The 23783-nt window shown below is 40.3% G+C and overlaps 1 protein-coding gene across 2 annotated transcripts in view; it reads right to left on the reverse strand.

Annotated features, from left to right (window-relative positions):
* Positions 1 to 23783, reverse strand: part of CHRM3 (cholinergic receptor muscarinic 3) — a 223225-nt gene that overhangs the window by 96382 nt on the left and 103060 nt on the right. For both annotated transcript variants that reach the window (XM_077925751.1, XM_077925752.1), the window contains exon 3: positions 12232 to 12312. The gene's annotated coding sequence lies outside the window, so the exon portion shown is untranslated. The remainder of the gene's footprint in view (positions 1 to 12231; positions 12313 to 23783) is intronic.

The raw sequence follows: 23783 nt of genomic DNA on the forward strand, positions 1-23783 counted from the left end.
TTTCTCCAGCTTCTGAACTTTCTTCCAAAAAGAACATCCCGAAAATCCTGGCAGATATAATAAGATTGCTTAGTCTCTGATCTCAGAGAGTCAGACTCTGATTTGCTATGAATTTAGTGGGAGACAGTCACCATTTCACCTTAAGGCTTCACAAATGGTCTGTGAAATAGACTTACAGGGGATGAAAAGCAGGTGCAATAACGATATTGAGCCCTTCTGGAGTTATGGGAGTAAAAGATCAGCATTGAAGTTCGACACATACTACCAAGCTATGCTCTTTATAAAAAGAAAAACTACCATTGCAACAAAATTTGAATCACTATAGCTCATTCAAATGTAATTTAACAATTGGCACCTAGTGAGAAATGGATACATATAAAGTGATTCCCCAAAAGTATGCCCATAAGCAGGGCTATTCTTCTAGAAAAAGAGGTGCTGGAACTCACCATGAACACTTCCCCTTTTCTCTTATAATAGCAATGGCGCCCATCTGAGAGGTGCCGGAACTGAGTTCCGGCGAGTTCTGGATGAGAAAAAAGCCCATAAGAATATTTCCTTAGCCATTCAGTCAGTCCGTCAAGTAGTCCTTTTTCTGTGACAGTTCTAGAAATTAAATGTTCAGTGTTGAACTCAGAAAAACACTTCTGGGATATACTTATAAATGCAATTAAAACTCAGCTGCTAAATATCAATCCCTGATTTTCTTATCAACTACATTAGGCAAGTATTACTAATTTTCCTCTAACAGAAGTCCATTTGGTACCAAGAGGAAACAAAAATAGAAATGATCAGAGACGCTTCCCTGCCCCTAAGTGTAAAAAGAAAGAAAATAAGAAAGTACATATATCTCTGTCTAACTATTATGAAAGAGATAAAGGATATATGACACCTTGGCACTGAGACTGATAAGGAGAACACCCACAAGACACTCTCCATGGAAGAGTTACTGTATTATGAAACAGAAAGAAGGAGTAGAGTGTCAAAGGGCAAACTGCTAGATGAACCTTCTTTTATGGACAGGCTATTACTCCATCTATCTAAAAGTGGGTCTGCAAAAAAATGTTGCAGTGTAAAGACCTTCTGTTCAGGATTCTAGCCTGACATGTCATCTTCCAGGATATAAAATTCTATTTCCTCTCTCCACCTTGCAGAATCACACCTCTATGCAATTCTTCAAGGTAAACCTATGGCCTTTGGCTCCTGATCTCACAACCCCAGATTTCCTCGTTTCCCTTATCTAACCAAATCCCGCTTGCCTGCAATGCACAGGCTGCACTCTGGTTCCAGTTGCTGTCAGGGGTGTGTGATGATGCCTGCAGCCTAGTGTGGGGCAGACCATAGAAATGAACACAAGAGATTGGCATTGGGTATAATTTATTGATTGCAGGTGCAAGAAGGTTTGGGCATGGCATTGGGCATGTATCAAGCTGCCTGAATGCTGGCTGATCGGAACACTGTGGGGTTGATCCTGTGCTGGGGAGTCACCCCTGACACCCGGGATACCACAGCCACAATTTCTGCAAGGGGGTTTGGCCCATTGGCCCCTGTGTGAGCTCCTGGACAGAGTCACCACTCCTGCACCCCTTTAACGAGGCACCTGCTCAACTAAGGATCCAGCCCAATGCTTTATCTGCCATGTGAGCTGGCCCCTGCAGTGGTCTTCCCCGTGACTTGCTCCTTATTCAGTTCCATACGTTCAGCCACTTCTACCCAACACCACCCATAGTATACAAGTCATTGCGGTTACATTTCTTTGCTCAACCCTAATAGTCACTGTCCCATTGTTCCCAATGTTGTGGTTTTTACTAACATTGTAGCACTGTGAACAGACTACCCTAGAAAGGGAGGGAGCAGGATGAGAATGAGGTTGGATTATGCATACTGATTCGTACCAATTAGTCCAACTTTTGGCTGCATGTTCCTAGTAGCTGTCACATTCTAAATAGCTGGATTTGCCCCATCACATTTGGCAATAAGCCCGATATCACATTCAGAGCAGAACTGAGACTTCACATAACTGAAATCAAAGTGCAACTGCATTTTCACATCTCCACTGTTTTCTGGCTTCTGCTTCCACCCACACCACCCTTCCTCCGAGCAGCATCTTTTTTGCTTATGTTTAACAGTAAAGCATCATGTGTGCTGACAATACATCATCATCATCATGGGAAATATGTATTTAAATATAAATACACCACTTTTCACAAATACTTTCCCAGGTCAGCTGGCAAAATATCAATAAACTACAATCCCGAAAAAACACATAATTAAAACTGCATAATAAATAGAAGTACAACAAATAACATAATGCCAATTTCAGAAGAAATTGTTCTTCATGGGTTTTGCTCTGCATGTAGGCTTAAACCAACTGAAGCTCCACTGCAATAGAAAGTTTCACTGAGCTTTAATTTCAGGATGTCACCCAGACCTTTATTTGAAGAAGCTTGCAGATTGTTGCAGTTTATTGCTTTTCATCCTATCAAGAAAATGGACAGATGGAATGCAGACTTGTGAAAATGTGATTTATGGGAATCAATCCATTTGAAGAGGGAGAAAATTAATTATTATTTCTGTGCCTCTGAGACTCCTCATAAAATAAATTCTCCAGGCATCAAGACAGAAAAATAAAATGTAACAGCAAGATGATGGTATAAATGAAAATCCACAATAATATTTTTTAAAAATTCAACAAGTGTACAAAACCATACAAAAGACCAGAACAATAAAATTTTATAAAGAGCACAAGAAGTGAAATGACCATCTAAGACAGGCACTTCAAGCCACCAGCCATATCCTAGTTACTAAAATCAATATTTTAAAAGGCCTGAGAAAACAGAAAAAACTTAAGTCTGGTGCCAAAACGGTGGTGTGCCAGGTGAGCTTCCCTAGAGAGAACATTCCACAGCTAGGGTCCTTTGGGGTGGGGGGTGGAGACTTTCTCTTGTGGCCACCCTCTGGATTTGAGCTTGAGGGAATGGAGATAGATACATACAGAAAGGAGCATTAGGTATTGAGTTCTCAAGACAAGCAGGGCTTTAGACGTTGAAACTAGAAGGGATCTTATTTAGCCCCCAAAATATTCTCTGTTTAACCTTTCTGCAACCAGGCAGCGGTGGTGCTCACTTCCTGGGATCAGGGTGAGTAAATGTAGTGTCGCCTTCAAATCACTACCACTTGACACAGACTCAGATCCATCAACAGGTGGGTGTGTTCACTCCAGAGGGTACATCGTTCATTCTGCAATGACACACATGTGCACATCTGTGCCTACCCTGTTCACCTTTCCAAAGGAAAACAGGTAAGTTGATGTTGCATCACTGCAGTCAAGAAAGATTAGATGAGAACACACAGTCAATGAACGTGTGCCGAAAGCAGCCACCCCCCACCGCCAGGTTTTCTTACTTCCTTATCAGTAAGTAATTCTCAAGATTCAGCATTAGATAAGTTCCACCCTAGATAAACTCTATCACCCAAGCTGGCATGATAGGAGGCAAACAGCCAGGTCTTTCTTCAGCTGGAACACGCCGGAACTCAGTTCTGGCATCTCTCAGGTGGGCGCCATTGCCATTATAACAGAACAATGGAGGCATTCATGGTGAGTTCCAGCACCTCTTTTCCTATAAAAATAACACAGCAAATAGCCATCTTCCCATAAAGGGAATCCATGATATGCTACTTGGCAGGTGCCAGCATTCAGAAGGTGGCACCTACCAGGCCTTGGTTGCACAAAACCATGCAGAAACCTCCCAAGTTGACCAATAATAGCAGGTGATTAGTGATGTGCTCACTACCCAACATGCTTCCAGGTGCTGGCTATGCACTACGCTACTTACCTACCCACCCTAAATGCAACTAGAGGAGCACAAACAAAAGACACATAATGGAAATTGTGCGACCTCAGATTAAGGAGTTCTAAGAGGCAGTGAGGAGCTTGAGTAGGATGAATTCCAAATATTGTGAAGAAATAGCCAGCCAGATCTTTGGCTGAAGGAGGCTAGTTATTCTAAATGAGTCACTTGTTAACCAACAAAGGACTATGCTGTGAAAATTGTAAACATTTGATAAATAGTCCGAAGATTTAACATTCTAGTTTAATTCAACACACTCCAGTTTAATTCAACAAAAAGCTGGAAGTTGTATACACATGTTTGATGATGTTGAAACTGAAAGCTGTACAATCATTTTTGTCTCAAGTGTTTTAAGGACTGATTAGAAATAAACTAGTAACGCATCAGGAATAGTTTGCATTCTTCAGGAAATACCTTGCTAGAAATCCTTCAGCTCCTGGAAAATGCATTTGTAAGAGTATGGTCAGCAGATGAAAAATTCTTTAAAGCAATAACTAGAGGTTTAAAAATAAGAATTCATAGCTTTAAGAAGTAAATCGGCAAGTCTTTGGTACCAGACTTTGTGGAAGCACAGACTTAATAGCTGAGAATACCAGTGAATGTTTTCATCATGGTGAGGTAAACTAAACTCACTGTGGCTTAGTATTGCAGATTCTCATATATAGTCAAAAAGTGAAATTTCTAACAACTTGAGATCATGTCCAATACATATGTATTTTATTAGATTTTATTTGGGGGCTATATTAGGGCTTTTGATTACATTCGTAGTTTGGTAAGTCTTGTTGACTCCTCATGACATACTGATGTCTCTTGACTTTAACAACAACAACAACAATTTCACATGAATCATGTCCCATGAGGCACCCCAAAGGAATTTGCAATGTAAGAAGACATACATAACATAAAACACAACATAACATCATAACATAACATAACAACATAACATAACATAACAACATAAAACATAACATAATGTAACAACAGCAATGAAAGATAAGGGTTGGGCTGAATACTTCAAATGCTAAATGGAACTTCCAAACGTATAGCAATCCTACTGTAACCTTCATTTGATCTTGCTGACATTGACTAGATTATGGCATAGTCAAGAATAGTTTGTTCTGCACTGTTCTTTGATGATGAAAAACAGATGGACTGAAAGGGTTTCTAACCCAAACCCCCACTTTTGTTTATGACAAATTGTTTCAGGCACAAGACTCACCTGTAAACTTTACAATTTTCAACTTTAATAATAATATTAATAATATTATTATTTAATAATAATAATAATAATAATAATAATAATAATAATAATAATAAATTATTTATACCCCCAACAAAATATTGAAATACAGTAGTCCATCAAACATTAAAAGCTTCGCTAAACAGGGCTGCTTTCAGATGTCTTCTAAAAGTCTGGTAGTTGTTGTTCTCTTCGACATCTGGTGGGAGGGCGTTCCACAGGGCGGGTGCCACTACCAAGAAGGCCCTCTGCCTGGTTCCCTGTAACTTTGCTGCAAGTTACATACAGGTACCTTGGTTTGCTCAGTGGGAAAAGATGCCTTCAGATTAGTAACATTTTGCACGCTTCCATAGTATGCGAACATATTTATGAATGGTTCCAAGCAATACTTCCTCATCGCTATCCCCAAGTTTTTTTTTATGTACATACAATGTATGACACCATTGTTATATTGATCCACAGGAAGGAGTCCTAAAGAAATTCAACCAGGACCAATTACTTCAACATTACCATTAATCTTGCCCACTGTCCAAGTCATATAATAAGTTCTTTTCCATTATGACAGCTATATGACAGCTGACTGCTATTCTTATCTACCACAAGAACAGAAATTATGACCTGCTGCTTCCTGAGAATCCCCAAAATACAACATGTGTTCCCATTCTTCAAACCAAGACACAACTGAAAGATTTAAACAAGTATTCAGAACCCAATAAGAGCGCTGCTGGATCAGAAAAAAGAAGCATCTGGTCCTACATCCTGTTTTCACAGTGGCAAACCAGTTGCCTGCAAGCAGAATCCCATGCCCTCCAACATTTCTCCGATGAAAATAGGGACGTCCCATTCCATAATGATAATTTTACTATTTATACCCCACACATCTTATTGGGGTTGCCCCAGCACCCGGGCAGCTTCCAACATATATAAAAATATAATAAAACATTAAACATTAGAAAAAACTTCCCTATACAGGATTGCCTTCAGATGGCTCAGAGTTCGGATAACTCCATACCCTCCAACATTTATCCAATGAAAATAGGGAAATCCTAGGGGAAAGCAGGAGATTCCGGGGATCAAATCAGAAACAAGGATGGCTTCTTTAAATCAGGGATGTCCCTGGAAAACAGGGACACTTGGAGGGTCTGCTTTCCACCTGTGATCCCCAGCAACTGTTATTCAGAAGCATACTGGCTCTGAGACTTGAGGGATTGTATAGCCATTGTGATTAGCATCAACTGATCGCCTTATCTTTCTCAAACCTGGTATAGCCACGCAAAACAAAGTGGCGAGGCCTGGCCTATGGAACATCTGTTACTATCTCTTGTGATTTTGTACTGTCATAGACAGGCACCATTTAACTGAATGCAAGATTAGTCTTTAACAATGTGCTGGTAAGTGACTTTTATAAGATGTTGCCAAGACAGGCCATCTTTCTAAAGCCTGCTAGAAAGGATCATAGTCTGAGGATTGGCTGCAGTCCTTTCATCCATGTAGGAGGGTTTTTTAGCAGGGATCTGCTATTTTATTGCCATTCTGCAAAATAAACCCGCAGTAATCCACACCCTGGATAAACTAGGGACCCCCCCCCCAATTTCATAGAAGAAATGGCCATGACTTAGATACCCATCGCTGTGCTTTCCATCATCTAAAGACACAGAAACACTTCAATATGTTCCTTTAAAAATACCCATGAATTCAAATGACCAGTTAACAACCATAATTCTACTATCAACATCTGGCAACATGCAAAAAAAAAAGTCAATCAGCTGGAGTAGTTTTTTCCAAATTATGTTAACTTTTGCTTTCTAATCTTTTGTGGAAAGTTTGTGTGGTATAGTATAACAGTATTATTCTACCTTATATCTGCATCCAAAGAAGCAATAGGAACGCTATAGCTTGTATTACTCCTTTCCTTATTTCCCCTATCTTTTAGAAAAAATAGCCCCAAGTATATTGGTGGTTTTGCTAATAATGTGATGGAGAAACAAGATAAAAGAAACAAACAGGGGAAAATGTGACTTTTACATGTCACGGCTTGAATCATTTATTTTCTTCCTTTGGTGTCAGTTTTAAAAAAATAAAAAATAAAAAATCCTTTGCTGTCTGTATTAAAATGCTGCATCTGATGAGGGTCAAAACACAGGTCAGAAGCATTGAGTGTGTTCCATGAAAATAATTTCCTCACTATTAACAAGAAGAGCTTCAAAAACCATAGTTTTGTTCTCTCAGAGGACCTCTAGGGTAAAACTAATTATGGTTTCAAAATACAGAAATAAGATTGACTAAACACTTTCCGTACTTATGGGATAGCAAAAAGTGTTTATTGCTGGAATATAAGCTACTGGAAAGATTAGATCCACCAAGTGATTTGGAAACAAATACTATACAGAAAAATATTGTGTGTGTGTGTGTGTGTGTGTGTGTGTGTGTGTGTGTGTGTGAGAGAGAGAGAGAGAGAGAGAGAGAGAGAGAGAGAGAGATTGGAAGAGGAAGCACTACTGGCAGACCAACATGGCCATTATTAAAGTTGAAAGGTTGCCCTTGCCAGGGGCGGAGGAAGGGCTGTGTGGTGGAGGCGAACTGTCCCGAGTGTCTTCGTTGAGGGGGGTGACATTTGGCACACTGCCCACCCGCAACTCCCAAGCATACCCCGAGCCGTTGGGGGAAGGGGGGGAGCTGCGCTGCTTTGCTGGTGGCATTCCCCCTTCCCCCTTCATTTTGACAGCTGGGGGAGGCTTGGGAGTAGCGGGTGGGTGGCGCGCCGAATGTCCTCCATTGGCAGCTTGCTCCGCCCCTGTGGGCGGCTCACTCTGCTCCTGGCTGCAGGGCACGTGCCGCTCTGTGCACCCGAGCAGCTATCCCATTCCTGGGAGTGCACCATCCGCTTCCTGCCCCCCCTTGGGAGTGCACCCGCCCTGGGCATATGCTCCGCTGCTGGCCCTTGGCACTTCCTTTTAAAGCAGAAACTCCCACAAAATCCATTTCCTTCTTCATTTTAATATTAGTGACCAGGTCAACTTCTGAAGTAACACACCATGGCCACTGACAGGGTAACGCTCGAGTTCCCTCTTCCACTGCGGTATCTGAGCACTGATGGAAACTCTCTACCTGCCATCCTTCCCCTCTGCTAAATAATGTGAAACAGTGAGGCAGATAGGAAGGTTCCATTGATGCAACCCTGTCGTGTCATCCTCCAAATCTCCGCTCCTTGTTTTCTTCTTTTGTTCGACACCCTCCCTCCACCCCTTATCTGAATTGCTGTTCTGGTGTTAGCAACATTAGTAGGCAGGAAGGCAGGAAGGTCACTTGTTCCCCTTCTCTCTCTCTCTCTCTCTCTCTCTGATGCCTGTGAAGCAACCCCATTTCCTGGGAACCTGTCTGACAACCATCCTAGAGGGAGTGGGAGACCTCCCTCTCTTCTTTCTTTCTACCACAATCAGAACAACAGAGAAAGGAATGACATGGGGGGGGGGGGTGAGCGACTTCAGAGGTTGTTCACATTTCAAATAAATTTTAAGGTGTGTGTTGCAGGCTAACAAAACTCATACTTCAATTAACAAACATGAATTTCAGAGACATTACTTTTTGTATTACACATGAAATGAATCTACAAATTAAAGTGATTTCTTAACAGCAGTATCATAAACATTCTACTTTGGATGATTTTGTATTGACACTGAACTTATTTAATGTACAACTATAACTTATTAAAATTTCTAAATCCAGAAGAGGTGTGTGTGTGTACGTTAGCTTAATATTAAGATTAGCAATAAAAGTTAAAATATAATTAAATATATTAATACAGATTTCCATTCTGTCTGGACATCCTTTGGAGGAGAAGGAGAAATTGAACACTACAATATTTTAATCATGTACAATTTTGAAGAATCCTGTAGTAAAAATATACTAGGTTAAGTTAATGAGCTGGAAATAAACATATTGCATTTTAGAATAATATTTTTAATGAACAAATCCTTCAATCTTCACTGTTCCGCATTTAGACTAAATTTAAATTATAGCTGCTGTCCCTTTAGGCAAAACTTTTTCAAATAAAAATGTATGAAACATATTTTTAAATAAGTTGATATAAACTGTTCACATACTTCCAAGAAAAAAAAAGACTTCTAGCTGTGTTATGTGCAAAAGCCAGATATTTCTATTTATATAAATTTCATTTGTATCAATCTATGCTTTGAAAGATTTACAAAATAGCACATGGTACTCGAGGATGACTCTTAAAATTTTAGGCACCTCAGAGAGTGTGTAAGGAGCCTGGAATGTCAAAACAATTCTACTTATCTGTTATCCAATGCAATGAGAGCTGATGCGCTGGCAAATTGGTGCACCATACATGATGAACCATGAGCAAGAAATGAAACATACTGTATTTTGTTAAAAGCTGTGCTTTAACTTCAGGGCTGTTATGGTTTTATGTTTTGTTTTTAAAACTTTTTTTTACACAGCACACAAATGTTGTAAAGTAATAACAGTAAGTTTTTAAATATATGCATACAGTAAATCTTAATTTTCATACTAGTAGTTTGATTTCTTAAACATATTTACTTCAAGATTACTACCGGACGTTTTCTTTACCTAATCTTTACTAATACAAAGTTTTAAACGTAAGCAGAAGTATTTTCAACGTTTTAAGAAAATTATTTGAGGTTCCAATGCTGAGCTCAATAAGGGCTACACATTTCTAGCAGTTTCTAGCACTAGTATGGACACTCTTCAACCAGTTTGCTCATGTGATAAGCAGTGTGCAAATATTATGGGCTTCCAAAATAAGTCACTCTCAAAACTGCTAAATAGTGGTCAAAATGATACCTTTCAGTCATCTGGCAACTTATCAGGGTCGATGGGAATTGGAGGCCAACAACATGCAAAGTGCACAGAATTGGCTACGCCTGTCGTAGATGGATGCCATAATAGAACCATCAGTCATTACTTGGAAAATATGCCATTAAAATCAGTAGCATTTGTTTCCAAATAAATAGGTTTAGAATCCCATTTCCTATAGTCCTTGAAATTTTTGTTAATGCACAAAGGTGTTATTGTATAACAGCTACAGTACACTGTACTTTTTATGTTCTACTTTTTACCCTATAAAAATTAAAGATGACATTCAGCAGCATTTCTATAAATTAAACATAAAGCTCTTTAATAAATCAGGAAGAGCACAGTCTTGTATATTACTTCCATTTACTTCTCATAACTCTGTCCCCACTAGGTGAAAATTCACTGATAACATGGCATATCCAGATAGCTAAAAACTGGACGCAAGAGATTTCACCAGCTTTAGAACTTGGCCATGCTGAACTTTCCTAAGGGGGAATGCGTGGGAAGCATGGGTTGGGGTCAACAGGGAATGTGATAGTGGGCAAGCACATTTCACCTGCTCTCCATGAAGTGTTAATCATGAGGTTCCCAGAATGCATCGACAGGGAATCTCCCACTGAAAGAGTTCTGAGGAAAAATAAGTACTTTGTTGCATTCTTCCCAAGAAAAAACTGCAGTTGCTCTTCATACAGATGCCTTTACTTTCTTTCAGTATTGCCTATTCTGCCCCCACCCATAAAGCAACAGATACCCAGAGCCTGAAGCCACAGAAAGTGGTTAGAAATTGGGGTAGTTGGACTCAGGGCCTGGAGAACAAAGCTGGCAGAAGAACGAAGGAACTGTCTTGCGAGTGGAGCCTATGTACCAGCTGACTAAGCTAAAGGAACCATCCTGTTGCACTGCAAAACATTTGCCATTTGAATGTGGATGGGGGGAGGAGAGGGCAGATGGCTTAAGAAAAGCCACATACACATGCAAGTAACATGTATGGGCTCAGAACATTGACAGTGGCTCTGCTTCTAAAACTAGAATTGAAAAATAATCCCAATGGTGTAGTAGAAAAACATTACACTGCAGCTAACATGCCAAAACTGTAATTTAGGGATGCCAGCTGTGCTTCACTGTGCAAGCTTCGGTGTCCTAGTTCCAGTATGTGGAAACAGGGGGTAAAGCCTCATTCCAGGATTCATTTGAGCAGCTTAGCACTGGTCTTGATAGAACAAGGTTTAGCTTACACACTGACAAAATGTGCTGTATATCAGGTTTTGCTCTAACACTTTTGTTACATTATTTCCCATTAATAAAATCTCAAAACATACTTGGTAGCATTGCTCTGGCAAGATTTTGCCTGTGCTCACATACTCTCTTTAAAAGCAGTTTAAGGACACATTAAAAATAAATAGTTGCATGGCTGCTCTTAGATCTTTAATAGTTCTCTCTGTTATTATTCTTGTTCCATACGGTCAGGGTATGAGTGGTAGGAAAGAAGTCCCTACAATCAGTCAACGTGGGAGAATTATCAGTGCAGCTTAGTCGTAACATTTTCACCCTTTTGTCATCTGTATCTTCGGATTGCCCTTAATTCTGTCAGAGGCAGTAGCTAGACAACTGTCCACTTTAGGCTACTTTCATAAGTACCACCACTTTTTTATATATATAAATGAAGTACAGATCCCCTGCATTCATTAGAAGAGTGGAACTGGCATGCTTAATATTTTACATAATAAAATGTGTGCAACTACGGATGTAAGACACTAGATATTTCCAGTTCATGAAAGCAAAAGTTTCACCACATGGGGGCACATGCATATAAATATTAGTCACAAAAAAATTATGGAATTTCATAGTATTTTGGCTGGAAAGCTCTGTAGCTTAGCATTGTGTAGTCTCAAGCCCTATCAATTTCCCCAAATGTTTCAGTGGCTTTAGGTACCACTGACCATAGTTGTATTCTAGACTCATTGTTCTCTGGACAGAAAGTACAAGACAAATGCACATGACATTAAATACAATTTTGAACACATTTTGCAGCCTCCTGTCTCAAGGTCTGCGTTTTCAAAACTTTTGAGCAGCTGAAACGTTCAACAGGTGAAATGTTCATTAAGATTCTGTCACCTCAGCTGCTAAGCTGCTGGTTGTGCTTGGGGGAAGGAGATAATTTCAAGAAAGTGAAGTTGTTACTTTACCATAGTTACTCCTGCTCCCATGATATCTCACTTGCCTCTATGGGTTCATGATAAGGGTGTCTAGAGCCACCTTTGATTTCCAGAAAGGGGTATTATGTACATGTAAAATATTACTTACGTAGTCTAGATGGTAACACCATCTGCTGCATCAAGTACTAGTCCTCCCTCTTGGAAAGCTGGTCTTGTATTTGCATGAAGGCTGAAACAAAAACAAAAAGGAAACTATTAATGCATGTAATCCACACTTGGGCTGAGAAGATCAGAACAGAATTGGCCATTTCCCAAGTCCCTTTAGATCTCATGACAGTCACAAAATAATTTCAATATCATTGTCAACATTTATATGAATTGCTGCTGAAATATAAAACTGAATCTGAGCAGCAAGTTAAAAAGCACAGATCCCAGTATCAATCCTTGGGGGACTCTCCATTTGGAGAACTGTCCATTTATTCTTACTGTCTGCTTTCTGCTATTTAACTGATCCCTGATTCACAAGAGGAACTCTCCTCTCATTCCATGACTGGTACTCAGGAGTCTTTGATTAGGTTCCCTGTTGAAAGCTTTTTGAAAGTCCAAATACACTATGTGAACCAAATTAACTCTCTCCATATGTATGTTGATATTCTCAAAGAACTCTAATAGTTCATGAGGCTCATGCTTCGGCAAAACTTGTATTTCTATATGCTTACTTAATTTACCTTTAACAATACTTTCCACTAGTCTTCCTGGCACATACGTGAAGCTAACAAGTATGGAATTTCCAGCATTCCTTTGTGAAAATTGGAATTACATTGGCTACTTTCTAGTCCTCAACATCTTATTAGCTTGATTCAGTTCTGTGATAAAAAAAGAATGCTTTAAAACAGTAAATCTGTAGGAGGCAGAGAGAGGTGGAGCAATATTGATCACCTCTAAAAAAATGCAAATGAAATGTAGATCCACCACACCTTCTCACCACTCTAGATTTTTATATTATTGCTCTTTTAATGATGAGGAAGTAAGCAATCACAGTAGCATTCCTAACCTTATTTACAAGTAAAGTCTTTGATTTCAATGAGCTATATTTCGCACCAGGCAGGAGTTTAACAGAGATGACCCCCAAATTACTAGGCAATGTCTTCATCAGAAAGGAGAGCCAAACTCACAATGTTTTGATATGGACCCAATAAAATGTTTCAACACATTAGAAGAAAATGAGGTAATAAAGTTATAAAGAAATACTTTAATATCTTTGGTCAGGTCATTGTGTTTCCTCTAAATCAGCCTCTCTCAACCTTATTTCTCCCCAATATGTTTTGGACTACAACTCCCATCACCCTTGACCATTGGTCATGCTGGCTGAGGCTGATGACAGCAGTAGCCCAAAACACCTGGAGGGCACCAGGTTGGGAAAGGCTGCTCTAAATAATGCTTAACCTTGAATAGTTAAGAAATTGGGGCAAGAATGTACACAGCTGGTGCATAACTTTTGTAATAGACTGGAACGCCGTTTAGTCCTGTTGTACTTCTAAGGTTAAAAGCAGAGAAAACATTCTGCTATCTAAACCATGGAACGAAATTGACAGAAACAAAGCACTTAGTTAATGAGAAGCAACAGAAGGAATACCAACTGGCTGTCACCTTCCATTTCCTGTTGTATGTTTAAAAGAAAACGACAAGAAGTGTAATCATTTCCCTCTATACAAGACAATGTTGCCGGTGCAGATTTTCAGTAGCCCCAACCTTTTCACTGAAGTACGATTTTAATCAAACAGATGTGCCCTGCATATTAGCTGGCTGCCTCATTCTCGTGTCTCTGGCAAAGCAATATACTGCTGTTAGAATTGCTGCAATGTGGGGGCAGACACAAAGTTATCTCTGAATTTATGGGACAATAAGCTTCCACAGGAGACTTACTGATGGATTTTGACAAAATGAAATCACCACCAGCTCCTCTCTTGTGTTGAAAATGTCCACATTTCTTTATATTACACCTCTAATTTTCCTCGTATTAGACTTGGGAGATGAAACGAGGCTACCGTTAAGGAAAAGGTCACCTCTCTACATGATTAAATGCACCTACTTTCTAATTGCACACAGCGTATCAAGCATGTTATGATAAGAAGCTTTGTTTTGCAACAGGAGATATGTGAATTAAAAAAAAATTAAATGGGTGGGATGGGGTGAAATCCAGAAAAAATCCTCCACCCCTGCTTTAGGAGAGACAGTAGGAGAGAGGAGACAAAATATATGGAAAAGAGAGAAATAAATAAATAAATAAAAATTAATTAAGATTCCATCATTTGTTTGGGTTGTATGAGGTGTTGGGGGAACACACCCTTGTATAAAAGTGGTTAGGAGATTGTGTCCCTATGAATGCCAAGCTCTCAGTTATGGAACAACACTTAAGTAAATGTGCCAGCCCTCAAGCAGAACCAAGTGGTGGTGTCACATATACAAACATGAATTTAGATAACCAAGAAGAGTTTGACCAACAGTTCTTATAGTGTCCTGTTGTTTTCAGTGTCCTTGTTTTGATTCAAATCCTTGTCACCATTTATACCACCAGAGTGCACTTTTGGAGGGACTGATCCCAATTTCTCCAACAGTGAAATTTACTGCAATGGTTAGCATGCTGGACACAGGTTGGGGGCATTGAGATTCAGCTTCCCATTCAACACTTCAACCTATGAGCTGACTGTGGGCCAGAATTATTGTTGCATGTTCCAACCATTGAATCCTAGTCAACAATCTAGCTGCCAACCAAATTCTGCACCACCTGCAGTTTCCGAACCATCTTCAAAGTCAGCTCAAATGTGGATAAAATAGTGCTTGTTTAAAAGTATGTCATACAGTTAATAATGCAGATGAAGCCACGTCCAATGACTGCAGAGTGCATGGCCCATTACATAACACATGTAGCTCTTGTACATCCATATCTTTTTATTCTCCTTTTCAAAATAGATTTGGTTTTTACTTATTCTAATGACAGCAAGTAAGAGGAAGAAAAACTAACAGCACAATTTCCCTGCCGTAGTTCATTTTTCCATAAAGACACAATAGAGTCAACCAACACCTTCTAGAGAAACTTGGAAGAAGCAGGAGAGCAAATTCAGAGCCAATAATGAATAGAATATGTCCATGTCAAGCTACTTTGACAATATTTACTATATTTTAGGACTCTGAAGATTTTTTCAGTGTTTAGTTGTCTTAACATGGGACTGCTTGATACCTTCAGATTCTAAAAATGTCTTATCCAAAAGATTTTTAAAAGTGACGTGAGAGAGATGCAAGAAGCCATCATATTACAAATCATATACTTGTGAGTAAAAACAAAGCTCTTGCTAAAACAGTGTATACGTAAAGCTTAAACAGCCCCCTGGATGAACCCAGACAACAAACATAGCAATGTTCTTATATCCAAACATTAAAATCATGTATCTGTGCTATCTGGGAATGCCTGAGAAGTGTTTAGCACCCACTCTTTAAATGTTTTCTCTGGTGCACTAAAAAGAAGAGGAAGAAGGATAACAAACAGAAATTCTGACAGCACTGACTTTGTTAAGAAGAAAGGCTCTTATGGAGCCGATTTCTTTTTTAAAAGTAAGCAAGCTATTTTAAAACTTATTTCTGAGAAAGAAAAGAAGTTCTAAATCACAGTTGGCTGTAGTAGTCACAAGCTCTCTGAACTCTATGGGTAGAATATAAAGCTGAACTTCAAACAAGAAAAAATAAATCCAACTGATTAAAAGCAGTGGAACAATGGAAACCATGACTCTCTTACTCGGAGTAGACCCAATTAAATTAATGAACATGCCTAAGTTAGGTCCATTAATTTTAATGGGTTTGCTCTGAGTAAAACTTAGTTGAATGCCACACTAATCATTCCAAACCTATACAATCTGTAATTAAGAGAGTTGCCTGAATTAAAAGACTTCTCTGAACTCTAGTGAGTGGAGTTTGTGGTCTGGTGTGGCGGTGGTTCTGTGCATGGCCATTTTCTGACTACTTTGGTCATTGGAGGGATACAGAGCCTCCCTCTTTGGTCAGATGGGTTGGCACCAAGAGCCCATTTGAATGAGCCAATCAGAGGGGGGGGACTGGTTGCAGCCCTCATAAGAGCAAGCTGCACTCAGGGGCCCCTCTCTCCTGGACTGCCGCTGGCTTTCCCACCTGCCCGCCCTGTTCCTATGTGGTCTTGACTGAAGGTAAGAGGGCAGGCTGGTGGACCTTGCTTTGGAATACTTGGTCACTGCATTCAGGGCCAAGGAGGAATTTTTCCTGCTAACAAATTGGCCGGTCTGCAGGCTTTCACCTACTTCATAGCAAATGTCACAACTTTTGGAGGATAAGGCATTAGAGTGTATCATTAGACATCAGGTACCCTGATACACAAGTCAAAGAAAGTTTTACTTTGCCCGGAATTTCACTCAGGACCATGGGCTATAGAAACCTTCTGACGGGCGGCCCTGCTGGGTCTACTCAGGATCAATCCACCTTACCGATCAACCAGCAGACAGGCTGCTTGATACCTGATGCATATCCAATGCCTTCACCAAAACCACAGTATATTCCCCATTATACTTATTAAACATGGGTCGCCAACCTTTAGGGTTCAGTGGGCATATTTGGGATTTTGAAAAAGTGGTATGGCTACCAGTCACAAAATGGCTACCATGACGATGTGGCACAACACAAAATGGTTAGTTACAACTTCAAAAGAACAAAAAAAGAGAGAGGACCAGGAAAGCTACTTCCCTCCACCCTCAAATCAATACAAAAAAGGCACCAACATCAGCCACCACTGTGCAGTAAGCATTTGTTTCTTGATCTCCTTCAAAGGCATTATAATTACTGTCTTACCCATGCTGACAGAATATATAATTTAATTGCATTTAATGATCTCTCTTTCTAATTGTGGTGTCAGGTCTGCATCCTATTGATGTCTGCTGATATGATGAAACTGTACCTTACAGCGATGTTACTAGGAACTCCACAAGTGGCAAGAACAAATGGATTTGCTCCCCATTCCACCCAAGCAATAGACCGAAGAAGGACATTGAATAAACTGAAGTGGATGCTGCTGCTTCCTGCTGTAAATCTAAATAACTTTCAAAGGTAACCTAAGTATGGTTAGTGATATTAATTACTACCTTGTAACTATGCTGTGATTCAAGCCTCTGCCTAAAAACATTTTCCGTGACTGTGAGATGATCTCCACTGGAAAAAAACAGATTGCTCTTCAAAGGAAAATTTAGAAGGAAAACTGCCAAAACTGAGCTTAATTCTTTCCCTTCGATCTTCAATGGTGAACAGGTTTTTGTTTTTTTAAAAAGAAACTATGCCTCAGGAATAAACGGATGTAGGTGAAAGATAGACTGTGACCTTGGATGTTTTGGAGAAAAATGGTAACGAAGTGTTGGGAAGAAGAGATTCCAAATGTCTGAAGCAGTTCTGAGGTGGCTTGAGGAAAGCCTTGGGCAGCTTTGGGCTGCCATTTATTTTTTTAAAAATGTATATGCCACATTTCTGCAGCAGAGCTAACAACAAAACCACAATTTTAAAAAAACAGCAGCAACACGGGCAATAAAAGCAGCTCCTAAAACCACGTTCGCTGACCATTTCCAGCAAGTTAAAAGCCCTAAATAAAAACCTAAAAACAGCCTCCAAGATTAGGCCATATACCCTCCAACATTTCTCCGATGGATGTCCCATTTCACAATGATAATTTTACTATTTATATCCCACACATCTTACTGGGTTGCCCCAGCCACTCTGGGCAGCTTCCAACATATATAAAAACATAAAAAGCATCAAACTTTTTTTTTAACTTCCCTATAAAGGATTGCCTTCAAACGGCTTAGGGGTTGGATAACTCCATATCCTCCAACATTTCTCCAATTTAAAATAGGGACATCCTAAGGAAAAGTGGGATATTCCGAGATCAAATCAGAAAGTGGGACGGCTTCTCTAAATCAGGGATGTCCCTAGAAAATAGGGGCACTTGGAGGATCTGGACCAATAGCCCATCTAGTCCAGTTCTTATTCTCATAGTGGCCAACCAGATGCCTATAGGAAGCCTGCAAGCAGGACCAGAACACAAGGGCATTCTCCTTCCTGCGGTTTCCGGCAACAGTATCTGAAAACCTACTGCCTCCAATGGTGGAGGAAGAGCATAGCTATCATGTCCAGTAGTCACTGGTGGTCTTATCCTCCATGAATTTGTCTAATCTTCTTTGAAAGCCATCCAAGTTGGTAGCCATTAGTGCCTCTTGTGAGAGCAAGTTCCGTAGTTTAGCTAGGTGACACGTGAAAAAGTACATTCCTTTATCAATCCTGATTCTTTCAACAGTCAGCTTCATTGAATGTCCATGTTCTAGTGTCGCAAGAGGGGGGGGGGACCTTTCTCTACCTCTTTTCTTCATTCCATGCATAATTTTATAAACTTGTATTGTGTCAGCTCTTAATCACCTTTTCTCTAAACTTAAAAGTCCCAAATGCTGCAGCCTTTCCTCATATGAGAGCTCCTCCGGCCCCTTTTTGAATTTCTTGTAAGAGCTGTGGAGATACAGTTCATCAGCAGGGAGCCTGGGTGAAAGTTTTAGCTGTCCTTTGCAATGTGTCAAACCATGGATGGTTCTGGGAATAAGGTTTTGTCTCTATGAACAGGGTTCCGCTTTACGCTATTAGATATAGGGCAATGAAAGAGAAGATTTGCACCCAAATTGAAATTAATGGGATAGGGGTGGTGGGTTGCTAGAGAATACAAGGTGGGTTCTGGGGAAATAGCTGCTGAGAGAGGCTGTTATGAGCTGGAAGAAGAGGTGGGAGTGGGAGTCAGGCAGAGGACCTCAAGCAAATTAGGAGGCAGCCTTGAAGTGCGCTTCCTATTGCTCATTGGCAAGGAAGGTTTGCTGTTATTGTCAATCAGTTGATTGGCAATGAGAGCAAGCCTGCTGTGATTGGCACAGCAGGGTTTGAAGTCTCAAACACAACTGAGTAGTAGCACAGCCTAGCACAGCCGATCAGCTGATAGGCAGAAACTAATCCAAGCCTGGGCTTGGATTTTCCCTTATAGCATGGCTTGATTATTCTGCTACAAAGGGGGAAATGGGGTCACTTGATATCACAGTGACATCAGGTAACTGGTAGGTAGCTGAAGCCCTGCCCACCTGCCCAAGTGGACCATGGTACCTGGGGGAACCTAATTCCCCACTGGTGTTCAAAAGTGACAGTAACCGTATGGTGAGCATTCATACGTAAAGCAACATGAAGGCAATAACCTGGCTTATTAAGTAACCATACATATAAACATTGCCATCTGTTTCTATTAATAACTACTGTAAATAAAATAGGATGAACTTTCTTTAATGTATGGCTCTCTGTGTTGTTTTGTCCTTCACTTATTCATACCTACCGCAGTGTGGGAAAACTGAGGGAGAAAGCAGAGGGTATTGGGATAACTAATGACAACAGTAATAAAGGGCTAGGGAAAAGAAGTCATTGCTAAGGAAGAAGCTAACATGTGGTGCGTACCTCCAAAACAAATAAATTGGCAATGGGGGTTCACCTTCCTCCCTTTGTCAGATTAACTGTCTCTCTGTACTATCAATTTTTATTTTTATTTTATTTCACAAGGTTTATATACCACTTAACTATAGTACAACTTTCAAGCGGTTTACAAAAAAAGTGTATGTATACCATTGGCACAGCATTCTTAACAGTTAATAGTTTCCTAAGAGCTTTGGAAGAACAAACAACTTGAATGTACTGTGTAGTTGTGACATTAACCAAAGGACTGCATGGCTATCACAGTGTGGTTCAGGTATGGATACTTGGTTGCCACTACAATTCTTCCACTTCAAATCTACACAATCTATTGTGGAAGTTGTTGGCATTTGTCTGTCTCAAGAGACAATGGAGTGCACCTCTAGGTGTGAAGTTAAAGCACTGGAGAATCACACTGCCTGCTGAAGCTGCAAAGACTAGTACAGTGGTACCTCGGGTTACATACGCTTCAGGTTACAGACTCCGCTAACCCAGAAATAGTACCTCGGGCTAAGAACTTTGCTTCAGGATGAGAACAGAAATCGTGCTCTGGCAGCGCAGCAGCAGGAGGAGCCCCCATTAGCTAAAGTGGTGTTTCAGGTTAAAAACAGTTTCAGGTTAAGAACGGACCTCCAGACGAATTAAGTACTTAACCCGAGGTACCAATGTAAATTGTAACTGCTGCCCCCATGTTGTTTTTGCTGTGCTAGCAGCATTGAAGTGATGTGTCTTTTAGAATGTATGTCTGGGGTCAGGGACCATCCTATTTTAAAACTTTGTAATCTGCTCTGGGAATTTTTTGTTCAGCTGAGCAGTGGGGTAAAAATACTAAGCAAGCCCAAACATCCATGTTAATATCCATCTGGGTTTTTTAAAAAATACTTTTCTTATTCTTACAGAACAATGGTAAAGCACAAGCCATTAGTGATTTTATCCCAGATTAATATATTACTAAAATCTCATAAATATTGTGCACACACCTTTAAATATAGATAGACCAATGAAACTAGTCAGATAGATGAAATGAGTCACCTACTTAATAGAAAGTCAACAATTTGGTGAAATAAAAATTATTACTAAAAACAAAGTTAAGAATTTAATTGCACACAGCTTCTGTCTTTCCTATTTTAATTTTCTTTAAACATTTTTAAATGGTCTATTAATTCTGGTTGGACAAGAGTCAAAACTAACTCCCCGCTGTTAGAAAGAAGTGTGCAATGAAAATGCATGACTAATCAGTGTGATGAAACACAAACGAAGACTTTATTTTTGCCATTTCACTCTGCAGGAAAAGTCAGTTTATGTGGCTTAAGGAATTATTACTCTCTAGATGCCAGCAATTGTAATACGTTTGCTGGTACAGAGACATGAAGCATAAAGAGAGACTACAATCTTTATACGCTACAGCTTTCTTTTGTGTTACACTCTATTGCCAAATATGGTGAATACTTCTCCTTAGTTGTCACTCACAGATGAATATCCAGTTCAGGCAAAGCTTCTGAATTTCAGCTCTAGCCATTTGTTGCTGAAAAGGTTGCTGATATTATACTTGCTGGTATGGGTGCCCGTGAAGTCAATGATTTTTGACCTAACAGAGTGTAGGGACCGGTAACTTAAAAGGAACACATGTTACAGCAGGGTAACATTCCATTCCGCACTCCACAACAACACAGAATTAAAAACTGAGCATTGTATCTGCATAGCCTATTTTTAAATACTTGCTTTCATTAGATTTCACTTTCTAGGTTGCAATCCAGAAACCTCTCTAGGTACAAATACATTGCACACATGCATTTTGATTTCTCACTTAATCCTTCCCCAAGTAGCTTCTTTTGCTTCATTAGAAACATTTGAAACTGCTCCCCTACTCCAAGTTGGAGTTATGTGGGGGAGAGGGGGCAGGGTCCGTGACATGGGCTGTGTCTGCATGCTACTCTCAGCGCTGGGGCATGGCTTGGAAGGCTACTCCCCACCTACCCTTCTTTTCTGGCACCCACCTGGCCCACCCTGGGTTGCAGAGCAGGTCTTGATACATATCACTGCAGGACTCAGTAGGGATTATTTGCTTCTCCACACATTGGTTTCTGTGGGCAGGCTTTTCTTTCTTTCTTTTTGTCTGCTCTGTACTGCACCTTATGAGTGCAGGGTGGTGAGTGTGGCTAATTTGGTCACATTTGGCAGGTGGTTGTGAGTGATAGAAGGGTTGTTGGATGAGCAGGTGGGCACCATTAGACACCTTTGGAGTTGAGGGGCAGATCTGGAGGCCAGCCCCTCTTGGCTGTGCAACCTGTGGGGCTGGATATGGAACATATTTGGCGTGCCCAATCTCATCCACCATGAGTTGTGTAGCCCTGATGGTGGGGAGAAGAAGACTCATGTAAAGGGTAATGAAAAATGGAGCAGGGTGGCTTGCCCTCACTGATCTCAGGTATTGCTGCTCACATGCAGTGTTTACCATCTACTGAAACCTATATTGAATAAAATGTGGCCTTGGTTCAACACCCCATACTTGTGTTAGGTCTTTTGGTTTCTGGCAGTTCTCACTTGCTCCCCCCACTCAAAGAATCCCTAGATCAGAAGTGAGGAAGCTTTTTCATCTTGAGGGCTACATGGCAGCGGAAGAGGGGGCCAAAGGCCAAAGCAGTTGGAGTAGAGATTTTATACTTGATCTTTATAGATAGGCTAGTTTCTACACTCACATCCCTCCCTGCCCTTCACCCAAGCAAGCAAGAAGTATTATCAGGGTTCAGGGACACATTCTAGCCAGGTAAAAGCAGTGCAGAGCTAAGGAGGTGTAGCCTGTGGAATCCTGAAAGGCAGATAAAGATGCATATAGGGTTGTGTTTGGCCCCTGGCCTGAGGTTCCTCACCCTTGCTCCAGAGTGAGAGCAGGAAGAACTGCCCTTACTCTGACTAGCTTCATGAAAATAACAATGCTATGTGTTGATGTAGCATCATCATGAAGCTCATCGGTGAGGACCATTCATCCTGTTCCCAGGTTAGGGGATATTGGAATAATGGAATGGTGACTGGAAGTTGTTAGAGTCAGTGTTATGCTATGCCACCAGTAGGGATGGGGAAGAAATTCAATTCAGGTCTTATCTGAAGCCAAATTTACCAAATCCGCACTTTCCAAAATGATATGCAAAGCAGAAGCTATATGGCCTTCAAAATTTGCAATTATCCAAATTTTGCAATATAATTCTCAAACCAGTGTTTGCAAAAACATATTTATATTAGTGAAAACAATATACAATAATATCTGGGGGAATTACTTGCAAAAATGTTTACATTAGTCAAAATTGCATATGAAATTCATTTATTGTGAGAAATTTACACTAAAATGCTGGTGAATTTTATGAGGATTTTTAAAAATCACAAATTGCTGCAAAATGTGGACAATTGAATTTACATGGAAAAATAAAAAAATCGGGGGAACTGAAATTGGCAGAACCTACTATCGCTAGCCACCAGGATAAGTTCCTTACTGGTATCAACCTCCCGCGACTGAGGCAAAGTGCAGTCCCAACTTCACATTATGGAAAGAGGGTGGCAAAGCTGGAGGGTGTGTGTGCACATTTTGGCTCAGCCTGAGAAGTAACTGTGAATGGAGAAAAATAGATTTTGAGTTGAACAAGAAAGGCTAGTGTGGGAGCCCTACATACTGCTGCTCTGGAGACAGCAGCTGCTCCCACTTTGGAATGTTGCCCTGCTGACCTATTTAAGAGTTACAAGGCAGCAGTTGGCAGCTTCCCTAATGGGAACTGGCAAAGGGGTGGAGCTAATGAAATTTCAATCCAAGTTAAGGGCTTTAAAGAGGCTTCCTTTTGCAGGCGGAGAGATGAGGCAATGCCAGTACTTCTCACTAGTAGAGCCTGCAGGGCTAGGCCTCCTTCACAGCCAGAACCAGAGCCTGAAACTGTAGTTGGAGTTTACTAAAGGCCAGAAATATAATTTCCCTGCTTCATTTTCTTTGCAACTGCTTAATGGTATTGGTTACTTGCTTGTGTTGCTCAAGAAATCTTGAGTTCTTTGTTCCTTTTTAAAATTAAAAACAGAGGAATTGCTCTGCAGAGCATCTCTCCAGTCCTACCTGGCATCACAATGTGGGATTAGCTCTTAATTAGCTCTTAATTAGAGTGG

The sequence above is a fragment of the Podarcis muralis genome, chromosome 3 (assembly GCF_964188315.1).
Source record: "Podarcis muralis chromosome 3, rPodMur119.hap1.1, whole genome shotgun sequence".
NCBI lineage: Eukaryota > Metazoa > Chordata > Lepidosauria > Squamata > Lacertidae > Podarcis > Podarcis muralis.